The sequence below is a fragment of the Pyxicephalus adspersus genome, chromosome 1, assembly GCF_032062135.1.
Source record: "Pyxicephalus adspersus chromosome 1, UCB_Pads_2.0, whole genome shotgun sequence".
NCBI lineage: Eukaryota > Metazoa > Chordata > Amphibia > Anura > Pyxicephalidae > Pyxicephalus > Pyxicephalus adspersus.
The window spans coordinates 174,617,547-174,631,407 of record NC_092858.1 but is presented as its reverse complement, the minus strand read 5'-3'; the positions used below and the strand labels follow the sequence as shown (position 1 = coordinate 174,631,407).

Below are 13,861 nucleotides of genomic sequence, written 5' to 3'. Positions count from 1 at the left end.
CTATAAACCAGCGGCTCTGGGTGTACAGTGGGATAAATGGCTCTATATTAGGATGTATCCGGTCTATAAACCAACAGCTCTGGGTGTACAGTTGGATAAATGGCTCCATATTTAGGATGTATCCGGTCTATACACCAGCGGCTCTGGGTGTACAGTGGGATAAATGGCTCTATATTAGGATGTATCCAGTCTATAAACCAACAGCTCTGGGTGTACAGTTGGATAAATGGCTCCATATTTAGGATGTATCCGGTCTATAAACCAGCGGCTCTGGGTGTACAGTTGGATAAATGGCTCTTCTTTTGCCAGTCAGCCACTCTGGAGGTACAGAAGAATAACATATTTGGCTTTGTGTTGGAACCCCTGACATACAAATAAATTATACCCTAACATTCTTTCTCCTCCATGCAACTCAGAACTTAAACATTAAGCCTATATGAGCTGATATTCCATTCCAAAACCATGGCCATTATTATGGATTTGACGCCCCACCACCACCACTTTGTTGCAGCTACAACAGGCTCCATTTTTCCGGAAAGGCTCTTCATAAGATTTTGCAAAATGTCTTGAACAATCTTTGGCCATTCTGACAAAGCAACATTTGCAAGGTCAGGTTGGCCAGAAAGACCTGGCTGGAACTCTGGATTTCAATTCATCCTAAAGGTGTTCAGTAGGGTTGAGGTCAGGACACTCGAGTTCCTCCTCACCAAACTCATCTAGCGATGTCATGATGGAACAAATATAATCCTTCCATAAACTCTTGGCTTCGTTGTCTAAGATGTATTTGTATTCAGAAGCATTAACATTACCACTAAATAAAAACAGGAACTTAAGGACACCAACAGTAAGTTATCCACCCCACTAGAATTTTCTGGTTTCCATGTTCGGATGACAGAACAATACATTGCTTCATATTCAATGTAGGAGTGGAGTTGGGTGTATTTCCCCCCTAGCATTTGGCTCTACTCAGGTAGGTTGGTTTATGTCGTATCCCTATGGTTTGCTGAACATTCTGGTAGTTCCCCCATTCTGAATGATTAAGAGATTTACACATAAAAGATAAGCGTATATTCTCCTTTTGTATCAGGGTTTGTACGCTGCAGATGGAGAAAGCTATCTGCTGTATATGAGTGCTCGGAGGAGCAGGGCGCCAGTTAGCCAAATTATCCATGAAAGCCATAATCCTTTTCATAATTACACATTTTAGAATTACAAATGACATAGGTGTGCTGTTTACACTGAAAACGGCTTTCTGTGGCTGTTCTAATGAATGAATGAAGGCAAAGCCCCGCATCGAACAGCAGCTAACGAGAAATTAAAGAGAAACTCTGGCCAAGCAGCTAAATGCTGAGCTTAAATATATTTATGTAAACTGTTTTATTGTCCTGAACAATTGCAATTCTGTTCAGCCAGTCTTCTAGTTAATATAACCCTGCCACACTGCTCAGCCAGGAAGGTGTCAATGTATCATGTATCTCTGCTTAGTATGTCAGCTTTGTGTGTAACCTACCTCCTTGTAAGAGGATGAAAGGTTATTATGACTGAGCTGTGAATGAGGAGGCACGAATTGCTCATTGCTTAAGGAACCCCTAGCAACCTCTGGAGGAACCCTGGTTGAGTAATATTGTATTAAACAAATAATCAGCCTCATGAGAGGAGAAGAAGGCAAACCTTGGTGGTCTACAAGGGAAAGGAGGTTTCCCCATACAATGTTGAAGTCAATAAGGCAGCAAAATACCAACATGCGACATTACAAAATGGATTAGGAAGCAGTTTATGCATTTCCTGTTCGAGGCTCCATCTTTCTGATTACCCAGTGTCTGGGAAGCCAATACAAAAGGCCACTGGATGGATGGATGGATAGATAGATAGATAGATAGATAGATGGTAGATAGACGGATAGATAGACCGATGGATAGACGGATAGATTGATGGATAGAAAGAAAATAGATAGATGGATAGAGGGATGGATAGATAGACAGATAGATGGAGGGATAGATAGATAGATAGATAGATAGAGGGATAGATAGATAGATAGATAGATAGAGGGATAGATAGATAGATAGATGGATAGATAGATGGATGGATGGATAGATAGACCGCAGTTGTAAAAGTAACAAGTGGCCGGGTCACTCTCTTATCTACAAGAGTTGGTGCATGCTCACATTGAAAACGCGGCTCTGATTCTGTATGTTCACAAGTATTCCATGTATAGAGTTGTGGTGCATCTCTTACGAAAGTATGAGCTTTGATTGAGCCACAATAAATTTAGTATACCACCAGACTGAATATTTACAAATTTGTATATCGACCACCCTAGCTTGTCAAATAGAATTAGGCAAAAAAAAAAAACGGAATCCTTTAGAGTAATGCCATTCTTGAACCTGGACACAACTCATGCACACTTAAAGTGCTAATGATAGAGTTTGTCCCCTAGCTGGGTATTTTCTGCTGTATGCACCTCGCCAGTGAGATTTCTTTTCACTTCCAGTGAATGGGAAATGAGAAGAAATCTCTCCAAAAATAACAAAATCCCAGGGAGCCGTCACCAGAAGATGTGTACACAATGCAAGATTTTACCTCAATTTATTAATTCAAAATGTTTAGATATCTCCTCACTTCCTATCGTGATGTCAATGGTCTTTCCTAAAAGTGAAGGAATCACCACAGCGGACAACAATAATAATCTGATGTAGGCAGTGGGGTTTCCCTGGCTGCCAACCATCCAATGTAAACAACAAGCAGTGTTATGACCTTCAAGAACAACCTTCACAATGCAAGCAGCTACGGAGGTCCGGGATGGATCATTTTCTGTTTGTAAAGAATATGGAAATAGTTTATGTTCATTCCCTGGTCACAGGGGCACTGTAAAAAAAAAGGTATATACATTTTATCACTTTGGTTTTATTCTTCATTTTCGGACAATGGGTGGAGCCTTCCATTTTTATTTTTGTATATGGGGCTGATTTATTAAAGTTCTCCAAGACTCCAGAAGAAAGACTATCATGGGAGAACCTGGATGATTTAGCAAACCTGGAATCTGGTCAAGGATTGAAACATTTGCCAACTAATGGAAAGTGTTTTTTAGCAAATCTGGATCAGCCAGGTCCTCCTTCGATATTCTACCTTCTCCAGTCTTGGAGAACTCACACATGTATTGGCTCCTTGTGCTGTTTCTTCCTCTCCCAGTTGGGAACGTCTTTGCTCCACTGACTGCAATGTAATCATACTCGGGCAATTATTTTCACTACTACATTTATATATTGACACTGGATGTTGTATGACTGGATTTCTGCTTTATAATCCCTCTTCTATACATTGCATTTGATTATGGGTGTTGTTGCATGCAGACACGTCTAATGTCTGACTACCGACCCCTTGGGTGAATAAACATTACAATGATATATAGCCAGTCAGAGACATACACATGTTTATTAAAGAGCATTCCGATTAATACCCTGTACAGATGTTACTGGATCAGTCGTGGCTAGAAAGTCCACAGGGGGCGCTGCACTGATCTGCGACTTGTTGTTTACGGATCTCGGTGGAGGGGATGTAATCAGTCTAAATATCCGAGCGTCCTTCTCACAGGTAGGCTAATTCATCAGCTCTGTCAGCAATGGCAGCTACGAGTAATCACCCGCGGGATTGACATCCTTCTACGAGCAGACGGCTGCATGTCTGGGCAGGGGGTACTTTCCGATCGTTTATATGTGGCACTGGGGGATTCCGCGCAGCGACGCCTTAGGACCATTCCTGATTTACTTACTGAACGTGTAACCAGTAACATTTTAGAAAAAAACAAAAAGGTGAAGTATCTTATGCTGTAGATTGATTCACAATTTTTGTGATATTACTACAAAATGAAGTTTTGGAATCATCTTTCCGTAGATCAGTGGCCCGTCCAAGTCAACTTGGCATTTCAAAAACATCAGTCCGATTCATAACGGCAGAGCTGGTTTAGACCTATCCAATGCTGGCTACATATGTGCCAATTTGAGAAAAAATTGGAAGCTTTCAATGGAAAAATTGATGACGTGGCATTGACCAATCGATGGAAATCAGCCATCCACAAATCTGTCAACACCACCAGTGATACACAACAAGTGGTACAGAACTGGTTGGCTACGTGAAACCGAATTTGGAAACCACGAGCAGCAAATTGCATAAAAGTGACCACAAGAGACCTTTAATGGACTTTTATTTATTTTGTCACAGCAACGCAATGCTAGGGAACTGCATGAAAGATAAAGGATCAGCATCATTCATAAAAATCTGTCTGCTGTTGTAAAGGTATAGTGTAATAGAATACCACCTGACCCCGACCAGTCCTTACATGTGTCTGTTTGGTGCTTTATCTGTCTCGGATCTGTGAAAATTCGACTTGTGTGTGTAGAAATACAGGCACCGGACACCTGCAGCTGACCCCCACCTGACCTGCACCGACTTGCCTCCATAAGCTTGCATGAGAATGCAAAATCAGTTTAAAGCAATTAAAAGATCATTGACAGACACCCTTACCTGGACTTATAGCCAAATCCTACTACTGCCATTCAGATAAGACTGCCTCGATGGTCACTAAAGGCTCTTTTATTAGACAGCAAGATGGCAACCAGTAGAACTTTGAGTGGGTCATGTCTCATCTTTATACAAGACAAGTCCATACAACAGCCGACAGACAAAGCCGCCTGTCTCTTGTGACTGGAATCTTCCCTCATTTGTGTGACAAATAAAGACAATTAGGCTAAAGCAGCACTCTGGGCTCATGAAAAATACATAAAAATGATAAATAAGCCAATCATCAAATAAAATAAAGAGGAGATGAAATGAAGGCACATTAGGAATCGGTAACTGTCCGCAGCATTTCAAGTGGCATGTGACAAAGCAGGGTCTGGTATGCCCCATGATGGAAATACACATTGCAGGGATTTACAGCATTGTCCGTGTGTCTAAGCTCCCTTATTCCAATGTTTAAGGGAGAGGAGCCACTCATTGGCTAAAATCTGTTCTTTTCTTGAAAAATGCTAGTTGGCCAACTTGGCTTAAACACTTCCCAAAGCAGTGCAAAACAGGCTCACAGACAAAATTCTTTATGCTGGTTCCAGGTCGGACACCCAATATGCTGAAACAAAACCACCACAATGACATACAGGCAGGTAACATTTTCAGAAGAAGGTCTCAGCAGTGGCAGTGAATATATTTCACCCATAGCAAATCAGTTATTTCTCTTTGGTGTCACCAACGGGAAGAATCAATTACTGGGGTCAGGCAATGGGGACAAACATTTTGCAGGGAAATGGAGCTACAGTCATTTATAAAGCTAGTTTTGCTCTTTTTTTTATTGGGACTGTTTTATATTGGGTTCGTATAGAACAGTCCACTTCCTTAATGCAGATTGAAGACATAGGGCCTGATTTATTAAAATTCTCCAAGGCTGGAGAGGATACACTTTTATCAGTAAAGCTGGGTTTTCCACTAAACCTGGAATGGTTTTCTTCAAAATCATTTGCTATTTCAGGTTTGCTGGATCACCCAGCTTCAGTGATAAAAGTATATCCTCTCCAGCCTTGGAGAGCTTTAATAAATAAGGCCCATGATTTGCCAAATTGCGGCTCTTTATTTGGGATCCAGAGTGTCCTGAAAGCAATAGGTGGGCCAAGAACTCCATCCCTTTTCCAGGCCAAAGATTGAGGGAAGCTCTGGTGAACCTGGCTGGTAGAGACTTTTTGAGACAGGGGGGAGTTGCAGCCTGAGGCCAGGTGGCTCAGGTGGAGAGGCTGCATGTTGGGAGAGCCCAGAACTTCTGTGGGACCAATACCCCCGATGGGTATGTCAGTCTGAGAGTAAAGAACAAAGCTGAAGGGAGCAGCCCATGTTGTTTGCAGTAAAGGCTTTGAAACTGAAACACTTGCTACCTGTAACTACTGGGTCCAATCGTGATGTAGCTGCTTGGGTGGCAGGACTTTATTTGCTGATCATCGGGGACTTATTGATGACGCCATTTTTTTTTTCGTTGGACTAAGCCGTTTGTGTTATGTTATTGTGAAGCTGTGTTTGAGTTAAGTTTGTCCCTCAATAAATGGACATTGCAAAGTCCCAGAGCCTCCTGCCATGTGCTGATCCCCCTAACTTCACACTATAGTAAAACAATTGATATTTTTTATCCACTTTACAAAAAGACTCATTTCCATCACGTTAGAACAAGGTTAATTTCGGTCCTGAAAAGCCTAAATAGAAAGTCACCCTGGCAACTGCGAAGAGTTTTCCATCATAGAAAAGAAACCAAAAATCTCTATGCAGGTAATCAGATCAATTCGGTAATACTTCCATTCCATCCTTTAGTACTTATAACAAGGGAAGTATCTTTTTTGCTAATTGTGTTTTAAGGTATCATCACAGATATCTTGGATTAACTTGAACTATTTTCTAAACCAAAGCGAAATCGCAAAATACAAATCGGCCCTTGGAGTCGGCTTTTCCGGAAGCTGTGAATTTAAGATTTGGGGCCATCAAATGGTAATCTGCGTCGTAACGGCATTGAGACTGAGTCTCATACCAACAGCTGGTGCTATAAAACTGCTTAAGAAACATATTCATTCATAGAAAAAAAAAAAAAGAGGATTCAGCCTGAGAATGGTGACACAAACGCCGTACTCTCTAATTATTCCGATCAAGAGACAGAAACACAACACAAACTTTAATTGTGTTTAACTGATATTTAATCAGGATTCACTGAACTGCAGATTAAAGCTGAAATTCATAAACCATAATTAGCCGATCGTCACAATCTTATGGTCCACGTTCTCCCTCAGCCTGGGTGTCTGGCAGGGTGCCCCGTATTTTTGGCAGTGCGAGCGAGCGAGCCGAACGGTTTGAGGTAAACGCATCAGCGCCTAAGTAAAGCCTCTCCCTATTCCAGATGTAAGCTACAGCACCGAGGATTCACCTAGAGCGCAGCCCTTCTTCTAGAGTCTTCTTTTCCCTCTATAGGTCTAATCTGGGTGCAAACATTTTCCTATTCCTATATAATCAGCATGAGCAGTTTTGGTTGTACGTTGCGCTGCTTTTTTGCAGTATAAAAAAATAAGAAGCCCATTGTAATGGGAAGTGGCTACCTACCATTCAGGTTGTCCCATGTGGTCCTTGGAAGACACCTTTGGTAGCTCAAGCTCAGTTTGCTAAGGAACCATTAAAATGGCAACACATTTTTGGTGAGCTTTGAGACAATTTCCTGCTGACTAAGGCTGAAACCCCTTTGTGAGAAAGTGCTGGGTACCGGGCCCAAATGGATGCCCATGCTAAGGAGCTCCATTGGGTGATTGCCGATTTCCCAGAATTGAAGGGAATTGATGTGATGGATCTTAGCTGTCAAGTGAGGGCTTGGGTGGCTGTAGCAATGATAGCTGTTGCTAGAGCTAAGAACTGTGCAGAACTACATGATGGGTCATTCTTCATCTGCACTTTTCAGGGTCCGCTCATTTATGGTTACTTTTCCTCACCCAGGGTTTCTCCAGAGGTTGCTAGGGGTTCCTTGGTCAATGAGCAATTTGTGACTCAGGTCAGTTTAAGTGACCCCAATGATCTTTTTGGCTATCTGTAAGGGTGACATTCTTCCCAATGGCCAGCAATGTAAGAGGCATTCTTCCCACTGACCACCAGGCTAATATACTGTGAGCTGTGGATATAGTAATTATAGCAAGAGTTCCCCGAAGACTTGAAAGTTCTTTAAATGGTTCCCCATTTTATAAAGGTCGCAAAAATCTTTTCTATACCCTATTTAGCCATCTCTATACTCTTTATACCCACTGTACACCCAGCTGTACCTGGTACAAATGAAACATAGATGATCATAGAACACACTGAACTGTGCAAATATAAACATTTTACTGAAAATACAAACACATTCTATCATTTACAATACAAAATTCATGGTCAGAGCTGTCTAATTCAAAAGCAAAGGTTCACAGTTCTTAAGAAATCGTATGGCGCCTTAACCTCTTCAATGGCGGCAAAAGGCAGAGGGACATGAAAAATGTAAACAAAGTCCATAAGGGGACCATCTGGGGACTTTTAACTTGATAGTGGGCATGCGAGACTAACTGGGACACAGTCCAGCTGTCAACCTGAAAAGATAAACATACCACTTTTGGTGCACAGCCCTTTTGTTGCTGATAACCCTCTTCTGCCCTATAACAATCTGCTATAGGCAGGGAAGGATAATATTCAGGAAAAGTGGTGAAGTGTGGTGTCCAACAGGGTTATCAACTAGTTAATCTCCCCTATGCGGCCATGTTTGGATCTTGTCATTGGGTATTGAATGGGCAAAGTGGCAGATTCTACTCAAAAGAGTGCTATTGTAAACTCCTGAAATGTACCCTAATATTATAATTTGGCAATTACAATGGGCAATACCAAAACAGAATAACTGAGCAGGGTTGTGTTGCTAAATTCTTCAGGTCTTCAATGTTTGAAGTCCTCTCACCTGCATGAGAAAGAAAAGAGGACCTCAGTAGTGTGATGAAGTTTATTGGATCATGGGGATGCTCAATGGCAACACAATAGGAAGTGGCAGGGAATGCGAATGTGTTATCACAATGCATAGAATAGTGAGGTGCTATTTATTTTTAATGGTACCTCAATGCACCTAGGTAGTGCAGCACAACACACGTTTTCTGTAGTGAACCTTAATGTGCATAAATGAACCATGTGCTTTGTGGTGCACAATGTTGAAAAAAATGGTCTTTTTGGGGGGTTTTTATATGTTGGAAGCCCAAATGAAAGATGGGCTGCCCTAATACAACACACATTAACAAAAGAAAACCACACTTGTGTTAACACAGCATGAACAAACCTTAAGGTGCCGATTTTAACATATCTACAACTTGTAAGAATATGAATTGTCTTCAAACCGGTGTTATGTTTGCCGTTGCCCTATTGTAAAGGCCTGAAACGTCCAGACTGAAGTCTGCCAGCCAGGCGGGACTTAGAGCACTCTCTGTATCTGATACTCTTATCTCACCGTGAATTAGATTCCCTCTAATAATCGCTGGGAAGCTTTTTGGTGCAAAACCAACATTTCAGAATCTGATCTGCCGGTAACCTAATCTGCGAACAGGGCGTCCGCAGTGTGGGAGAGAACAGAGGTATGCTGAGGACAAAGGATTCAAAGACGGGCCTATCCAGAGTAAACGTACACAATCAGAGCCTTTCAGACACTCGATATCGGACGGCTCTGCTGCAGCACAATTCCATTAGGTTTTATTGCATGTATTTTTGTGCCCATGGCTTAATCTTTCCGTAAAGATCGTTAAGAGTCGGACGGTATTTTCTGCAAACAGACGGTGGGGCAAAGGGTCAGTCTCAGGAGAGGTGGGAAACTTGTTAAAGGGAAAGCATAACTAAAAGCTGGGTATAGTTGTAAGGTAGAACTTCTAGATGGTCTTGCCTCTTGGGGAAAATGTCCTTATGCTGACCTGGATTCACAGAACTGAACAGTGTTAATGTCTTCCAATGCAGAACCACCACTACCACAAAAGGTTGAGGAACCCAGGATGTTCTGACCAGAGGACCCTTAAGAAGAGATATGCTGGAGGAGGTTCATGGAGGTTGGACCCAAGAAGCTGGTGATGAATATTTGAAGAAATTTTAGCTTATGGATTTTTTTACAGTTCTAAAACTATGATGCCCAAAAGGTCAATGTACACATTTCATGTACAGATGAAAATCCTTCAGGATCCATAACCACAATAAATAGCCAAGGTCTTGTTCACACAAGCCCTAAAAGCATTGACACGTTTCTAACATTAAAGTGTCATGTTTGAGCTACACTTAGCCATTCACATCTATGGCTTCCTGCCAGGACAGCAATATAAGTATGGTCTAGAAGGGTTTAAATAAAATGTGACAAGCTGCCGTCCTTTACCCAGCACATGTGCCATTAAATCCTCAAGATAAGGGTTCCCATCCTCCCTAAATAATGTTGGTTTCTATGTCATCATTTATTCTGAAAGACCCTACCTTATGTTCGTATTTTTCTGCCAGTAAGCCCACTCACTCCATGATCTGTTTCTCACTGCATGACAAGAACATTTACAGCTTCTGAAATATCACAAACCCACTAGATCACTAGCACGGATCTGTAGTCACGCAGTAAGGGACAAATGTGTGTAAGGGAGCTGCTATTGCCAACTGGCAGGAAGATCCTAGCACTTCAACTCATCAGGTACGGCTTCCTCTCCAGCAAGGGCAACATGAATCAGTCATGAATCAGTGGAACAGGCCAAAAGTTTCCAAAAACTTGTATATAGTATAGTAATGTTTTTTAATAATCATAGTAGAGCTACATGGGGAGATCTGAAGGATAATAGCAGTATGTGTACACAGGAGCCGTCATTGCTAACTAGTAAAATGACGCTGATCCTAAAAACAGGAAATCTGAAAAACTGTAGGGGATACACAAGAAGCAGCAAGATAGGAGGAGACAGCACAGATCTACAGACTGGATGAAGGGGAATTTTAAATAATTTTTCATTGTGGATATACAGCCATGAGTCTACAGAACAGTATATCCTATGCATAGGATGTGCACTTTTATTTTGCAGGAGGAATTCATGACCAAGGGAATATTTTAGGGTACAGCTTGGATACCAGGTGCAAAACAAATTGTTTTATTATACTGCCACCCAACAGGAGAAACTGTGATCTCCAAAATGTCAAAAAGTAAACAGAGTCAGCTGTGACAAAGCGAACAGAAAATTCTTCCAGCTTTACAGAGTCTGACTCTTTCTCTAGCTTTTTACATAGATAAGGTTTGGGAGAGAATTATTTATTGGTAAAATCTTTGATGTGTAAACTAATTACCAAGTGCATAATAATTTTATTCATCATTGGCAAAATGGGCACAGATATTGCCCTGGGCACCTCTATGAAAAGGACCCCACTGTGCAGATTAGTATTTGCCCTGAATTTAAGGGGAAGATATTCATTTAACAAACACACCCTGTAATGCTCTCTAAAACCAATCACTTAACATCTGGAAAAAGTGTAGCTGCCATGTAGGTCTGCAAGGCAGCAATGTGGCTGCAGGGGAAGCAAAATAGGGTGAGCTTTGTTGCATATATTAAGTATAGGAATGGCAGCTTCTGCATGAAGCTTTTCACACAGGTATGGCTTTAAAAAAGAACAGAGGTTGCTGAATTGGGTTTAAGGGTGCTGGCTGTAATCTTGGTTCTAGCTTTGAAGTCGGTGACCTGGAACAAACATGGCTTGTAAAGTCCTACAAGTATAAACTGTCATTGGGTATGCTTGTTCCAGGGCAGTGACCCACTAGTAAGCAAAGCCGGGGTCAGGATTGCAGCTCCAGTCAGCAGCTGCGGCTGCCATGTTCTAATCTTGACAAGTTTACTTTAATGTCGCCAGCCCTGGCTTGTTTCAGGTAAGAGACGATGCGCACACTCTTGTATTATTCAACTCTCTTGAATCTCCCAGGCTCATATTGTATGCACCATTTCTCTCTACTGAAAACACATTCAAGTTCAGATCAGGCTGCGGGAATCACAACAATCTCAGCGGCACGATAAATATTCTGGGCTCCATCTTGTTCTAACACCCCAAAGCTGCCAACGCTTCAGTGCGATTCCTAGGGATGCTCGATGCAGCGATACGCACCACCAAATCCGCCGAGATCACAAGAGGGAAAATCAAATCATACAACTGCATTCTTTGTATTCTGCAAACCTGGTTATAAAACAGGTTATAACGCAGCAAACAGTAAATCATTTCATTATAAAAACAAAGGTTCTTATACTGCATAATTTTACCAAGATACTGGAGTCCTGCAAACTGAAAATACAGCAGTGCTACGGTGCATTACACCCGGCGTACAGGACAAGAGAAGTGGTACTGTGCAGAATCCATACATATCGAATAAAAACAGATAGTGAGAATTACACCTGGGGTACAGGACAAAAGAAGTGGTACTGTGCAGAATCCATACATAAAGAATAAGAACAGATACTGGGAATTACACCCGGCGTACAGGACAAGAGAAGGGGTACTGTGCAGAATCCATACATAAAGAATAAGAACATAAACTGAGAATTACACCCGAGGTACAGGACAGGAGAAGTGGTACTGTCCACAGTCCATAGTGAGAACAGATACTGAGAATTACAAACAGGACAAGAGAAGTGGTACTCTGTGTTATTAATACATAAAGAATAGGATCAGATATTGCAAAATACATCCAACACATAGGACAGGAAAGGTGATACCTATTCAATACATTATAATAGCATCTCAATGACATCTTCACAGGCATTGAAAGGGAATCCATTTGTAAAGTGAGCTGCTCAGCTTTCTGACTCAAAGGTAATGACAAATCATGTTTATTGTTTATGTTATTGTCACTTTTGTAAGAGCTTGTGAACTTCGATCCCTTGCAGAGTGGGTGGGCACGCTCGCTGAAAGAACGAGCTTCATACTATCAGTGATTCTTAGGTGCTGCTGACATTGTTCCTTTGGGTTTTCAGAAGCATTTCTTTATACTGAGCGAATGAACTCTACATATATTTCTATCTGAAATTGTCGATGAGATTCGGCCAGCAATATAAAGGACAGGAAAACATTTCTATCAGAGGACTTTAACATAAAATAATAATTTATGATGGTTTAGATATAACCCGCGTTGTAAGTTATGGCGTGCTTGGACTTTGTTTGTTGCATGGCATGATTATCATACAAAACAGAATAAACTTTACAGTACACATAATGTCTGCTGAGAATGGAAATTTCTACCAGAGCCATACAGAATTTAACACAATGTTATTGTAAATGGTCACTGACACATCACAAGCATGCAACTGGCCAAAAGTTGGATGGAAATGATTGGTTTTGCCCAACAGCCGTCTGCTGTACATGGTCAGCATTACAACACAGCATACAGACAGCCAGCTTATAACATTGTACATATGCTTCCCTTCTCCGCGGCTTGGGCAACTTTTTCCCTATTCTCTGCCTAGCGTACCCAGAACCCTCCATCATTCCGTGGGAAAGATGGAGAAAGTTTGGTCAAGCCATTCATCATAGATTTGACAGCTCTGTGATTTCTTAATTTGCTGTTCACTTTGAAAGGGATCATGAAATATATCTGGATGGGACCCTGCTGCCAAATTACGTACAGTAACAAGTGGTTTTGGCAGTGATGTGGATGTTTGCTTGTGGTTAAGACTTGTTATTTCTAAGGAAGGGAATAAAGAGGTACCTCTTCAATGCAGCAGGTCTGGGCTTCTGGCCGTACAACTCAATTTCATTCCATTCACTCGCTGTGTGTTTGTCATAAACGTGAACCAATCTCGGGATCCTGCTCACGTCAAGCAATGGTCACCTGCGGAGAGACAAAACAGCAACCATTAATCATTTCACCTAATAATACACTGGATTAGTATTGTGCATACCACTCATTAAGGGTTTTCTCAGGGCTAAAAGCAAATAAAAAATAAACTTACTTTTATTTTCAAATGTAGTTGAGTTTATATTTTGTACTGCATTGTGCTACAGGAATTACCAAAACAGGTCATACCACTGCCCCCACAGGCACCCCAGAATATACACTGCCACAATATGCACCCCAGATCATAACATTGCCCCCACAAGCACTCCAGGTCATAACATTGCTCCCACAGGCATCCCAAATAATAATACTGCCCCCACAGGCACCCCACATCATATCAGTGCCCCACAGGCACCCCAGATCATAACTATGCACCCACAGGCATTCCAGGCCATATTAATGTCCCCATACTCACTCCAGACCATAATATTGTTCCCACAGGCACCCCAGATCATAACAATGCCCCCACAG

The 13,861-nt window shown here is 41.6% G+C and overlaps 1 protein-coding gene across 4 annotated transcripts in view; it reads right to left on the bottom strand.

The window, feature by feature from the left end:
* The window catches only part of ZBTB20 (zinc finger and BTB domain containing 20), a 523,160-nt gene that overhangs the window by 81,386 nt on the left and 427,913 nt on the right, over positions 1–13,861 (bottom strand). For all 4 annotated transcript variants that reach the window (XM_072398416.1, XM_072398417.1, XM_072398415.1 and 1 more), the window contains one exon: positions 13,262–13,384. The gene's annotated coding sequence lies outside the window, so the exon portion shown is untranslated. The remainder of the gene's footprint in view (positions 1–13,261; positions 13,385–13,861) is intronic.